The 14,215-nt window shown below is 38.6% G+C and overlaps 1 protein-coding gene across 1 annotated transcript in view; it reads right to left on the bottom strand.

Annotated features, from left to right (window-relative positions):
• SWAP70 (Pleckstrin homology (PH) domain-containing protein) overlaps positions 1–14,215 on the bottom strand; it is a 192,994-nt gene that overhangs the window by 129,414 nt on the left and 49,365 nt on the right. The gene's annotated exons all lie outside the window — the stretch shown is intronic.

Below are 14,215 nucleotides of genomic sequence, written 5' to 3'. Positions count from 1 at the left end.
GAAGGGTGTAGGAATGATGTGGATTCAAAAGTTTACAGGTTTGTCTATGCATGTGGGATACCATTCAATGTTCTTCGCTCACCTTATTAGCACAAAATGGTTTCTGCCATAAATGATGCCCCTAAAGGATACAAAAGCCCTGGGTATGACAAGGCTAGAACCGTTGGACTTAATCATGAAAAAGCAAAAATATCACATTCTTTGAGTAGAACGACAAGTTCTTGGACTAACCATGAGGTGTCCATTGTATCTGATGGATGGACAAATGTAAAAGGCAAGCCATTGATAAGTGTTCTTGTTGTGTCTGTTAGTGGTGCCATCTTTCTTTCAGCATATGATTACTTAGACAAGTTCAAGACTGGCATCAACATTGCAGAACCATTACTTGAAACCACTGACCGTATTGGGCCATACAATGTCATCCAAGTCATCACTGATAATGCTCCTAATTGTAAGGCAGTGGGAGGAATTATTGAGGATAAATACCCCAACATATTTTGGTCTGGGTGTTTGGTTCACACAATGAAACTTTTGATGCATGATATTGTTAAGAACAAAAACGAACAATACAAATGGAATGGTGATTTGTACAAGAGAGGCAAAGAAATGATAAAATTTATTACAAATCATAGCCATACCCATGGCCTTTTCCACAGTCACTCAAGATTGGAGTTGTTGAAGATTGCGAGGACTAGATTTGGTAGCTATTACCCCACCTTCAGGCGCCTTTTGAAGGTAAGAGAGTCATTGGCTAGCATGGTATCAAGTCCACACTGGCAAGTATTAAAGGAAGGGCTACAAATGCAGCTAACAGGCAAGGTTTTGAACAGGTGGAGGAGACCGCTCTTGATGGTATGTTTTGTTACGCGTGAGGCAAGTATTGGATTTCAACAAGCCCATTTATCACATGATTCGGTTTGCAGATACAGATAAACCAGTGATTGGCGAGGTGTATGAGCAGATGGATACAATGTTGGGGCAAATAAAAGACACTGTTCATAAAAATGATCCCAACTTGTATAAACTAATTCACTATTATGTGTGTATACGGTGGGATAAACTTAATGTTCCACTACATGCCTTGGCGTCTAAGTTGCACGAAACGAGGAAACGAGTACGAGTTTCCGAAACGAGCACAAGTATGAAACGTGACCCCTCAAATTTTGGAAACGGGGAAACGCAATATATATACATATATATATGTTAAAATTGGCAACTAGGGCCAAACTCCATGTGGGTCATCTTATTAATGACAACTGATATTTTTCTTGGATCCCTCTCATCGAGAGGTGTAGGATTGATCTAAAGATCATCCGATTCCGACAAGTATTCATGGAGATATGAATTTATTTGTGTTATGGGACAATTCGTCAAGGTCGGCCAGCAACCAAATTGCCCCCACTTGTGCTCAACGTTTTAGTATAAATAGAGGTGCCTTGAAGGTCATTTGCACACACACTTCTTGTGATCTCTTCCTCTCCACTTGTCTTGGGTTTTGGTGGGAGGAGAGATCCTAAGAAGACAATGCTGCCCTAATGGAGAAGATGCCCTAAAACGCAGTAATGAAGATGATGCCCTAAAACGCAGTCATGGAGAGGATGCCCTAGCTCAACGATGTCATGGAGAAGGCATGCCCTAGATCTGAACGCTGCCATGAGAAGGAAGAGTCTTGGACGTGCCCTAGCCGCAGTCAAGAGGGGCAGTAAAAGTGTAAGCCCTCAACGCAGCCAAGAAAAGGGTCTTCTGTCTAAGGGAGTTTCAATGCTATCCAAGGAGCCCTAGAGGAAGCCCTAGCCGCAGAAATTAGGAGGACGTTTGCAACCAAAGGAGGTCTTAACTTGTAAAAGACTTTGTTGTCATGAGGAAGCCCTACTGCCTAAACTGCTGATCTAAATCAAGGCAGCCCTAAACGTTGTCTTTAAAAGATGTTCTAGCCGCAGTAGGAGGAGAGTCCTAGCAGCCATTAAGGGAGAGGTATAGCTGCTGTGAAAGGAAGGTCTGATCACAGTCATAGGAGGCCTATTTCAGCAGTCAAAAGAACCTCAACCACAGCAAGAAAGAGACTGATCAGCGTGTACATTTGAGAGCTGTTTCAGGGGTCAAATTAAAGGGTTGAACTGCTTGCTAGTAGGAGGTTTGAGTGAGCTCTTGCTGGAAGGATATCAGCCACTCTATAGGCTGTCATAATCATGTTCTAAGGATTGTTGTATGCCACTTGAATGCCACTGTAATAAGAAGTGAGCATAGACATAGTTCAGTCATTGTTTAGGGCTTGAAGGCTACTCTGAATTGTAAAGGAAATGATATTTCCTTGGAGATCAATTGCAGTCAAATCTGGGCAGATTTTAAGGACTGTTAGGAGACTGCACCTTGGACCTGTTAAAGGAGTCTAGCTGCTCTGCTAGGTTGTAAGCCATAGCAAGCAGCTAAGACTGGTGAGTGCAATGGCATGATGGATGCAGCATGATGGGTGCAACATTGGGTGCAGCTCAGTGATGGGAGCAGCACTGTGATGAGAGCAACTCAGTGATTGAGTGCAACACAGTGACAAGTGCAGCAATATGATGTGTGCAGCATGGTGCAGCATGATGACGAGAGGCAGCACAATGATAGGTGAAGGAGTCACCTTGGAGAATCAATTGAAGCGGCATGTCTTCAACTAATCTCATGTATCATCTTATTAGAGATGATCTATTCTCTTATCTAGTCAAAATGTTGACTTTTGTTGTAAATGTACTCTCTCTCTCTCTCTCTCTCTCTCTCTCTCTCTCTCTCTGTTGAACTATTGAAGAACATATAAGAAGAATTGATCAAGGGTTTCCCCACATTGGGGTTTGTCCCTGGCTAGCACCACATCTTGTGTCCTCTTGTCTTGGCTTGTCTTCTGCAATTTATGTTTATGTTCTATCTGTAGTTTACTTTAATGCTGATGTGATTGCTAATCTGGATTCTGGAAAAGATATTGAGATAACTGTGAAAATTGAAATAAATTGCTCTAAGCATAGAACATACTTAAAACTAACATATATATATATATATATATATATTAGGACATTTAAGAAATATGTGCAATGATAAAGCATATATGATACATTCTATTTTATTACATTATGATTAAATTGTCAATTGCCAATGCATAAACTATAAGTCTCTAAATTTACTCATGAATCAGCCATGAGAAATTTCTAATTTCTTGTCTCGTGCTTGATTGGGAGTCTCCTCCTACATAGTCAAACGACCTTAGTGCTCTTGATTAAATACAAGTTCCATACCCTAGTACCATATGTTCTCTTGATTATTGGGAGTCTCCCCTGCATAGAGGGCTTGGTTCTCTTGATTAAATACAAGTTTCATACCCTAGTACATGACAAAATCCAATGGAAACATTGCAATCCCCCCAATTCTGAAATCCTGAAAAACAGATAAGTCTGCTGGATTTTGAATGAGATCTAAAATTCTACTTTCTCCATATGAAATCCAATGAGGGCATCCTGAGTCATTTCATGGTAATGTTAAAAATTTAGTAAAAGTATGAAAATGAAAAATAAAGAAGAATGTCACTTTTACTTTAAGAATTTAACATTACCATGAACTGCATATCAACACTAGGGTCGTAGGCACATTACCCTGCCCCACTCAAAAAATTCTCTTTTTTATAACTTGAGAGGCATCCAGAAGATATTTTAGTCGCCCAATAAAAAATTAGAAGCGAAAAAAATTAAAAAAATACAAGAAAAATCAAGTTAGAAGAGGAAACTCCACTGTACGGCCTCCGGCCGGAAACAAACCCTTCTCCAACGTTTCCTGCAACTTAGCTTGGCGTATATCCTTACACCAAAATACTACTCTGCATCTTGGTTGGGCCAACCTGCACCAAGGGGTGGGGTTAGGGTCAAACCCCATATAGATGAAGAGGTATCTACAGGATATTTGCAAGCATTAGACAAGTTGATACCTGACAAGGAGGAATGTGCTAATCTGCGTCTTGAATTAGGCAGATACTTCCATACAATGGAAGATAGAGATAGATTTGATCCTCTCACATGGTGGGAAGCATATGGCGGCCAGGGACTTTTGCCAAAATTTCTGCAGAGAGGTGTTGGAGCACCTACAGCTTCATACATAATGTGAAAAGAAACAGACTCAATGAAAACCGAGCAAAAAGCTTGGTTTATGTGCACTACAACTTGAGGTTGTTGAGTCATTACTGTGATCGGGCTTATGAGGATCCAACATATAAAATTTGGGACAACCACCCAGAGGATGATAATTTGGAGGATGGCACTATACATCTTGAAGAACTGAAAGCGGAACTTATGAGAGAGGAAGATGAAGCAACAACCATGCCACCTCCACCATCCAATAGCAGTGCTCGAGCTCCGAATCTTGTTCCTTTGTTGTCACCGCCTCCATCTACACCCTCACGTGGAGGGCATGTGCCTTCTGGTTCTAGTTGTCGGCTTGTGCGGGAGGAGACTCCTAGAAGACCACCACGACCTGCTCATACATCAGACACTTCTCGTGGCAAGGGCCACATGAAGTAGTAGATAATATATTTACAGTTTACTTGTCTTTTCTAGTTTCTAGTAGTTTTCATAACTGTTGACTCTTTCATATTTATTATGATATTTTTTGTAAACAATATATGACAATTTAAGTTTGAAGTTTGAAGTTGGCAATTATAACTCATTGGTAATGATTCTGAATTATGAATATGATGCTTTGTGAAAGTTGTTTCATTTCATTTCATTTTATAACATTTCATTTCATGTTAGATATTATTTCTTGTAATGGTTAAACTTAGCTTACAAGTACAACTTTGGTGATCAATGATAATAAATGTTAAATATTGAATTTTCAATTTTGAAAGCTTGAAGTTGAAACTTTAAGATTGATGAATCATGATTCATGAGACTCAATATGTTGTATATTACTAACTTGTGGACGTCGTTGATGAAGATTATAACTTCTAGATGATTGACGTTATATGGTTCAATGATCAACCTAGTTTTTTTTATGTTTTTTATATCTAATTCATCATTCTACATGTTTTTGTTGGCATATATGTATCAAAATATAAAAAATATATATATTATATAGAAAACGCTCTAGGATTCACTCCCAAATCGGGAGCTTTTGAAAATGTCGCTCCCGCACCCGTTTTGCTCCCGCTCCCCACTTTCGCTCCTGCTCCCAAGTAACACTAACCCGAAGAATGGAAGTGGATATAAGCGAGACACAAAAGGTGGTAAGTATGGATTACCTTTTGCATGCTATATCAATTAGTGCCTCTTATTAGTGCCCCTCCTAACAATGGAAGAAAAGGACCTCATGAGAGGTCACACTGAACTAGGGGCAAAGCAAAATCTCTAGGGTGACGTATGGGAACAAGGGAACAATCATGAGCAGTCAATCATTTAGCTTGACCTATGATCCGTATTAGTATGCCCAAACATTAGATGCAAGCACATGATTACAAAATGGTTTTGTACCATTTGATAGATGGCCTACCTTCCTTTCAGGGCTTAATCCTACTTGCCTTTTGAAGCAAAACCCATCAAGGAAAGTCTCAAATATTTGGGGTTTCATTTAAAACTCAATTCTTACAAGAAGGATGACAGGAAGTGGCTCTTGGCAAAGGTGGACAAGCGTAATAGGCACTGGAGCTTTAAATGGCTCTCAAGAGTGGAAAGACTAGTCCTGATTAAGTCAGTGCTTGAGGCAATTGCAGTGTATTGGATTGCACTAACATGGGTCCAGAAAGGTATCTTACAATCCATCAGGACGTTGCGTGAGAAGTTCCTATGGGCAGGGGCCAAGGAGGAGAACACACTGCCATGGGCCACATGAGAGAAGATTGCCTTGGCTAAATCATGGGGAGGGTGTGGGCTAAAGATCTCCCAACCTTTACAAGAGCATTGTCAGCCAAATGAAGGTGAATGCTCCTATCTGTAGAAAATCTTTGGACAACAGTGGTGACCTGGAAGTACATCTTCCCTCTTTCCATGGATGAATGGGTGAGAAAACTGAACAAAAGAGTCCCAAACTCTTCAGCCATCTGGAAAGCGACAATGGAATCGTTCAAAGTTGTAGGAGAAGGTCTTGCCTGGCATGTTGGTAACAGAGAAAAACTCAGAATTGGCATCGACCCTTGGGTGGGCTGCACAGTTCATTATAGACTTCCTCCGGAGATGGTGGCTTTCTTTGAATGAGCACGGAATAACATTCTTAAGTCAGGTGGCGGATGAGGGTCTTATTTTTTGTCACAAGCATGGAAAATTGTTGAGCAACTTCATTTAAATGAGGACTTAGCAAGTTTATGGCAAGAATATATCACAGGTTTCCAAAGATCACATATTTGAATCAGAGAGCGTGAAGATTCCCTTAGATGGGTATTTGCCCCCACGAGAAATTACTCCCCCAAATTCGGGTACAGTTATCAAATTGCAACATAGCCGCAAAATGAACAAATTTGGTGGTGGAAGCAAATTTGGAAGCTGGAATGCCCAGCAAAGTCCAGGATTTTTCTCTGGTGCTTACTCAAAAATAAAATCCCGACTTGGGATAATCTCCAAAAAAGATGGAAATAGGGCCCTAGATGGTGCATTTTATGTAAAAATGAGGAAGAATTTGTCATGCACTTGTTTCTATATTGTCCCTTCATGAACAGCATTCTAGAGGCCACAAAACAACTGTTGGGTTGCACTTTAGAATGGAGAGGACAAAGCTTTCGGGAAGCATGGAAAATCTGGTGGGATTGGACCCATGATTAAAATATCAGAAACATTCCCCCTTACTTTGCCAGGGCGTTTGGCTAGCAATGAATAAGGCTATATTTAGAGACCAAGCTACAGCCCCCGCCCTCATTGCTGCAATTTTTCCCTTCTACCTAAAAAACAGTCGAATCTGATCCCTCAGGTTATAGTGCAGGAGACTAATACACGAATTCCATGGTCATATTTTGATGGAGCATCAGATGCAAACAGTATGTGTGGTGGAGGTTTGATCATTCACCCCAATCAACAACACTGCTTGAAATCCAAAATAGCCCTGGGTAGAGGCACCAACATTTTGCCGAGCTCTTGTCCTTAAAACTTTTGTTATGTTGCGTCCAGGAATTGGAATGTCGATCTTTGAAAATCTTTGGGAACTCACTAAACATCATCAATTGGTTCAATGTTGTTCAAAGATGTCAAAACCATTTGTTATTGCCTATCTTAGAGGAAATAAAACCTTTTTTTTTTGTAAGATTGTAGGACTGCATTTTCATCAGGTCCAACTTCTCACCCCGATCGGGGGGATAGCACAACATTTGAACCCAAGACTTCCGGTTCAGTGAGACTTCATTTCCACGGCCATTGCCAATTGAGCTACCCCAAGCGGACAAAGGAAATACAACTTTTAAAACAATTCTTTGATTATATATCTCGTTGCCATATTTACAGGGAGGGCAACTGGGGCAGATCTTCTATCTAAGGAAGATGTTGGACAGGATTTAGGTATCTGGCAAGTCAGAAAATATTTAGAGGGGATTGTCCAGAACCATCTCCATCCGTCTTTTACTACTTTATAATTTTGCATCATACTTTTATATTCTCCTATCTGTGCTATTGCCATATTCCTTATATTATGACTGTATTTCAGACAGGAAGCCGATGTATTTTGTTATCTCCATATACTTTACAGTCTCACACTGTTTTTGTGATAGTCCCTAAGGCCTTCTTTTGACTCAGGAGGATGTCTATTTTGGATATTTAGATTTCAGTTCAAAGGGCTGTCTTTTTCTCTTTGGAGAAGCCTGATTTTGCTTTTTGTCTCTAGCTATCAGTTTTTTATCAGCTAGGCGAAATGCTTCTGCATGTGCTATGTAACTTTTTATCTCCTTAATAAAAGGTTACAATTTTTCATCCAGAAAAAAGATGGCCTACCTTCCTTCAAGAAGCATGCTAGATGGGAGAGAGAATTAACCCGAGCATATGTGGAGAGCTCTAAAGTCAAGCTATCTGTGGATCATCGTAGGGTTGCTCACTAGTAGGCTGACCAGTGGGGAGGAAAAATTCTCCTAGGCGTTACCCAGTTTTGGTGGGCAACAACTAGCTCCAGCTCAAGGACATGTGCTGACCGTAGAGCACATGATCCATGCGCTCAAACGAGGAGAATGAGAATCCAAGCAATCCCTGGTGCTAGCAGACATGTTTCCTGTACACCCAAAGCAACTTGTTGATAGCAACTGAGCAAGGTGTTGATCGTCACCCATGTGATATAGGAGAATAATAATAAACTTTCAGGTAAGATAAATTTTAAATCTATCTAACCATGCAAGGAATTCAGCACGTCAACAATCAAAGAAAAGGATGCAAAGACAATAATGCAAAGCACACAATCAATGAAGCCAACATATTATCATATCAAAGTCAAACATCTTACCCCTATGCTTAATCATGAGATAGAACAAGGAAATGTCATAATCAATGCTCATTATCTCATAATAATCAAGAACGGGATCAAATTCATAAGTGTGGCACCACCTGGAGATTTACAATAACACAATAATGGCTCACCCTTGTCGCAAGAAAAGTTCTTATGTTGCAGATTTGGCATGTCAGAAGTGTGATCAATATGACCACCTTGACTTTCCTCGCTACTATCTTCTATAAATGGAGATGGGATCATCGGTAATCTAAAAGTAGATATGAGAATTTTTAAATAGAGTGGGGAAGGAAAGGGAAAGATTCACAAGAAAAGAAAATTGCTTAAATTCAAAGGCTTGTTGCATCTTTCCTTTCACTTGACATCTGTGTAGCAAACTACCAATTGAAAACACTCTTGTCTGATAGTCATTTCAACACCAAACATACAACTCCCAATTGTTACTTAGGGACAAGTAGTGGATGGCATGAAGGAAGAAATGATTGAAGGACCTCATTTTGAAAAATCTGCCGCACTTCACAAATATAATATTCAAAATGGTTAACCATAGTTAAGTTTTAACTCATCATATTGACAGTTCTTTGAATCTGAATATGAGTAAACGCTGGTATTATAAGGAGGTAAAGATGGCTCATACAAACCTATAAACACATCCTCCTCCTAATGCTCAAAATCCTGATCACCACATGATAAGTAAGGTTGCAAAATATCTATTATACAATTTGTACCATGATGATTAGGATATTCAGGAATATCTTTAAAATCCAAAGCAAGGTAAATTTCATGCAAATCACAAGGAGCCATTTTCTTAGACTTTACATAAACATGCAATTGTGGAGTCACTAAGGTGAATTTAAAAGCCTTAAAAGATGATTGCTTCACCGTACAAGCATGAAATCTTTGAAGATCAATAAAGAATTGGGGCATCGTTCTTCCAATGGAGTCGCCAAATGAGCAAATTTTCCCTTGGCTTTGGGACAAGCTCGTTCACAGAGATTCAAGCATATACTTTGAATTACGAGGAGGACTCAACTCCTCCACGGCAATGGCACCAAAAATGTTACCGCAAAATCTAGCAAGACTTGTACAAAACCTCACTAAGCAATCTAGGTCTTATGGCAACAAAGATATCATACACCATTGTCACTTCAGGGGCCTTTGTCCTACTATTTAATGGTTGGATGTCATCCCCACATGGGAGGCTTCCCTAGCAAGACTTAGAGGTTAGAACTGTTAGATGACTAGGGTTCCAAGCCAAATGTCTCACTAAGGAGCTTGTAGACTCTTATCATCTTTGAACCCTCTATTAAAGACCTTTCTAGGCGATTTGTCTGCAAGCTCCTTGGAGAGCCATTTGGCTTGGAACCCTAATCATCTAACCTCTAAGTATTGCCAAGGAAGCCTCTAACAATGGTGATTGGCTTGCTAGATTTTGTAGTAACAAGTGTTAAATTTCCATGAAACTCTGCAACTATTTAGATGAATAACTGAAAACTGAAACTAGTTAACTTTCGCCGAGATAAAGAGCCTCTTAACAACTTATAAGCAGTGGAATAAAAACACGGAGATAAAAACACATCACACAAATTGACACACTTATTTTTCTCAAGAAATCCAATAGGGAAAACCTACTTGCTTGATACGACTATTTTATTGATTGTTCTTAGAGCAATTTAATCTATTACAAAGAAATATGTCTCTCTTGAGAAAGCATTATGGTTCTCGCACAATTCTCAACTGATACAACTAATCTTGGCCTGCCTTGATCACTACTTGATCTCGATTCCTGCACACAATTCTTCCTCTGCTGCCTCCTTGACTTGCTCTGCAAACCCTGTTGTCTTGCTTCAATTCTGCTCCTCCTTCCTTGCGCACTTGAGCCCCTTATTCCTTGCATTGATCTCTTATTTCCTAGCGCACTCTAGGCCCTATTTTCTAGCACACTTGTGCCCTATTTCTTAGCGCACTTCAGCCTCCTATTCTTTAGGACCCCAGCTCCTCTCTCCTATGCACAACCAACTCCTAAATCCTAGTGCACTTGTGGCTCCTATTTCTTAGGACACAATTCTTTCAATCCACAATCAAGGCTCTCTCACAAACTCGTGAGCTTTGTCTTGTCATAAACCTTTGTGCACAAAACAATTGTAATTTACTTGTGCCTTCATCCTCTCTTTATAGATGAACTTCAATCCATGCAAGGAGGCCTAGCTTAATTTAGAACTCGAGCTCTGATAGCGAGTTAACTAAGAGTGTTACTCGCTCTCCTTCCAATCATCACAAGAGTTATTAACTCGTGCTCTCTCCAATCAACACTGGAGATCTAACTCCCTCTCACTGAACTGCGAACTGCCACCTCATTCTATAGTCAAACTAATGAAGACTCCACTTAACTGAAGCTCCAACTCTACAAATGCTAACTTGATGATTATTCTAGTACACCGCAAATAACTCATCCTAATGGTAGTCTAACTCACGAGGACAACTCGCGGTATTCATTGGCTAAGGCACAAGCGAGAAGACCTTCCTCACTACATTTTCAACAACGGGGACCAACAATATAATGGGATGTAGATTCAAAGGATGCCATGAAGATTGATGAAGATGCGATTGTAAAATTGCCACAAGGCTTTATTTGAGTTCCCTCTAAACAACTCCAACAATCCAGATGACAATGAGAAAACGTTGATGGGGTTGAAGCAATGCTAGATTGTTGGATTACCTAGATGTAGAGGACAAAGCAAGAGGAATTTGAGTTTGGGTGGTAAAATTCTTTACCTTTGTGGTGACAGCATTGTGATGTATCCTTCATCCTTGCTATTTCATTTTGCTTGCTAATGAGAAAATCAATTGTTCACCTAATTCAAGCTATGTTACCAGATCTGGCAGGCAGAGGGCCAAGATCCACGGATCTGATCCGGATCCGGATACGGATACACCTGGAAACGTGTGAAATACGGCACTGTGGCGGTTCTTCATTTTACGGAAACGGATATCTTGTCTCGAAACAGATCCTGAGACTGTATGTCGAAACCGCCAAAATGAAACAAAAAAGGTTAACACACTTTAGGTTTGCGGTTGCGGTTTTAACTTTTAGGTTAAACAGTGTAAAGTAGGCCCTCTTAGTTGTTGGCAAACAGTGTGTCTCGAACAGAGCAGCACTTTTTATAATGCATTGTTCTTTGAATCGAGTTGCAGGGATTATATACACCATGACCCCATCAACCGCAGGGTAGATAGCGACGCAAACAACAACGTAGACAGCCACGGCTTCGACCATTTGGCACCACCAACTCGACGGCAGACAATGCTTCGACTATTCCTGTTCCTGTTCCATTTGGCAGTGGGCTCAACTGCTCAAGCTTGTCGGCACCACCAACTCGGACGGCTAGCAAATAATAAATATTATGGATAAATGGTTATATATATTATAACAAAACATTGCTATATATAATTATTATGAACAGAACATTGCATACACTATATTATATACAAAACATTACATACGGTTATGCTGAACCATTTGTTACGCTATTAGCCTATACGCTATCCCTAATTTATATATGCTATTAGCCTATTTAATATTTAATATTTATATATACGCTATAAGCCTATATCCAATATCGTATGGAAATCTCAAATCTGAGCGTATATATTATATATTATTATTTATATAATTTGATAATAATTATTATAAATATAATTATATTATATAATCGTTATTATAGATATCAATGCCATTTTTTTTATTTAAATTGGTAGTGTTTAAATTTTAATATTCAACTATTCAGATTTTAATATTTTATTATGATGTATTTTAATTGTGTATTTAGATTTATATTTATTTTATTATGAAGTGTTAGAAAGTTTCAAAATTATTTGTTAAATTTTAATGTATTTCATTTTTTTATTTTTATCATCTATTTTACTTTTTAATTGTATATTACAAATGTACTATATTGATAATATATTAATATATTATAATTTGAATTTTATATGCAGTTAGGTAACCTATAGTCTATAGACCATTATTATTATGGAACCATCACAACATGAGCAGAGTGAAAGGGTAAATCATCAAAACAGATGCAAAATCTCTTCTATCACATGTTGAACCAGAGTATAAAAAGGGTCCGAGCAGGATGTGGGATATGGAACCTGAGATCTCTGACTTGAACCTGACATTGAATGCCATGACTCACCTCAACCTACTTGAGGATATTGTTCCACCACCAGTCTAGCCTATTGATGCAACTTCCTACATTCCAGGACCCCCATCATCTATTCAATTTCATGATGTAGAGTTGCAATATGCAGAAGATATAGATCCATTTGAGGATATGTAAATGTATTTACTATTATCATTTATGATATTATGATCCTTTTTGTTACTTTGTATGAGGGAGGATGCATCATTTCAGTGTTTCAATCTTCATATTTATCATTCAGTTTTCTAAAAGGGTTTGATGGTTTCATAAAGTATTTGATTTTTTAGCTCCAAAGTATTTTTTAAAATTTTAAAAATATTATTATATTTTTTTTTGTGTACATGACGTATCCTTGCCGTATCCGGATCTTGGATTTTCAAAAAACTAGCGGATCCGGATCCGGATCCATATCCGTATCCGAATCCTGGTAACATAGAATTCAAGTTTCAATTGTCTAAATGAATGCTGCAATATGTATATTGTTAACTTTTGTATCTTTCTATTTATGAATGGATTATATATTTTTAGTATTTCTTTAGGTTTCATCGAAGGTCATCACTTGTGCCATACCCTAATATCTCATGGGTCTCCCCATCCATCCTCAAAACTTGTCCCACTGCCAAAACTGGGCATAACAAAGGTTCTTGTGTTTGCTAGATTCCTTTCATCGTCATGTTTATGATTTGGGAATTCAACAGGGGTTTAAAATTTGCACACAATCATTCTAAACCATTTTAATCCTAAGCTAGGGTCTTGAGTCTTGACACATAAGAGTAATCATCCTCAACAACATAATGCAAACCTAAGCTAAGGCCTTGACACATAAGAGTCTCAGTACAACTTAAGAGTCTCAGTACAACTTCATAGCATACTTCAAAGAAAAATGCATATAAGACCGTATATAGTCCTAGGTCTAGCATAAGATGAAAACCAATATCATCTCCCTATCTCTTTTCACTAAAAAGATGCAATATTGTAATCCATATCCTCATTTATACTAGATGCCAATTCATTACTCAATTGTATTTTTCCATTAAGTAATTGTCACCAATGACTCTACAAACCCAAATAATAACATCAGCACCATATACAACATAACTATCTATCACATTCATAATTGACATGGCAACCCAAGCATTGTAGTTGAAGCCTGCACATTCCATCCTAAGTCTGGGTCAGGGTACTTGAATTATTAAAGAGATCTCAGTCATTAAAAAGGTGTTGATCCAAGGAATGAATATGCAAAAAATATTGTGAGATTGTAATACCAAGCAGCATTGTACCCTATCGATATTGTAGTAAAAGATGCAGTTATTGGGTCTTTGCAGCTTCCTAAAGGATATTTTGGAAATGTCATTATTATATCATGAAACCTGTGGCTAAAAGTGATCGTCCATCACACCCAGAACATGCTTGTTAACCTCCAGTATAACACAGTTCCGTAAAACTAATTTTCTTGCAACAATTTACATTGTTTTTCACTCTCTATCCATACTTTATATGTTTGTCATGTCAGATTTATAGCACATTGGGGACAACAAATGGCTGACCATGTGGAAAGGTGAACTAAATCTCCGTAA

The sequence above is a fragment of the Pinus tabuliformis genome, chromosome J (assembly GCF_031772625.1).
Source record: "Pinus tabuliformis cultivar Carrire ecotype Pingquan chromosome J, CPIR1, whole genome shotgun sequence".
Classification (NCBI taxonomy): domain Eukaryota; kingdom Viridiplantae; phylum Streptophyta; class Pinopsida; order Pinales; family Pinaceae; genus Pinus; species Pinus tabuliformis.
This window is presented reverse-complemented; position numbering and strand designations above follow the sequence as displayed.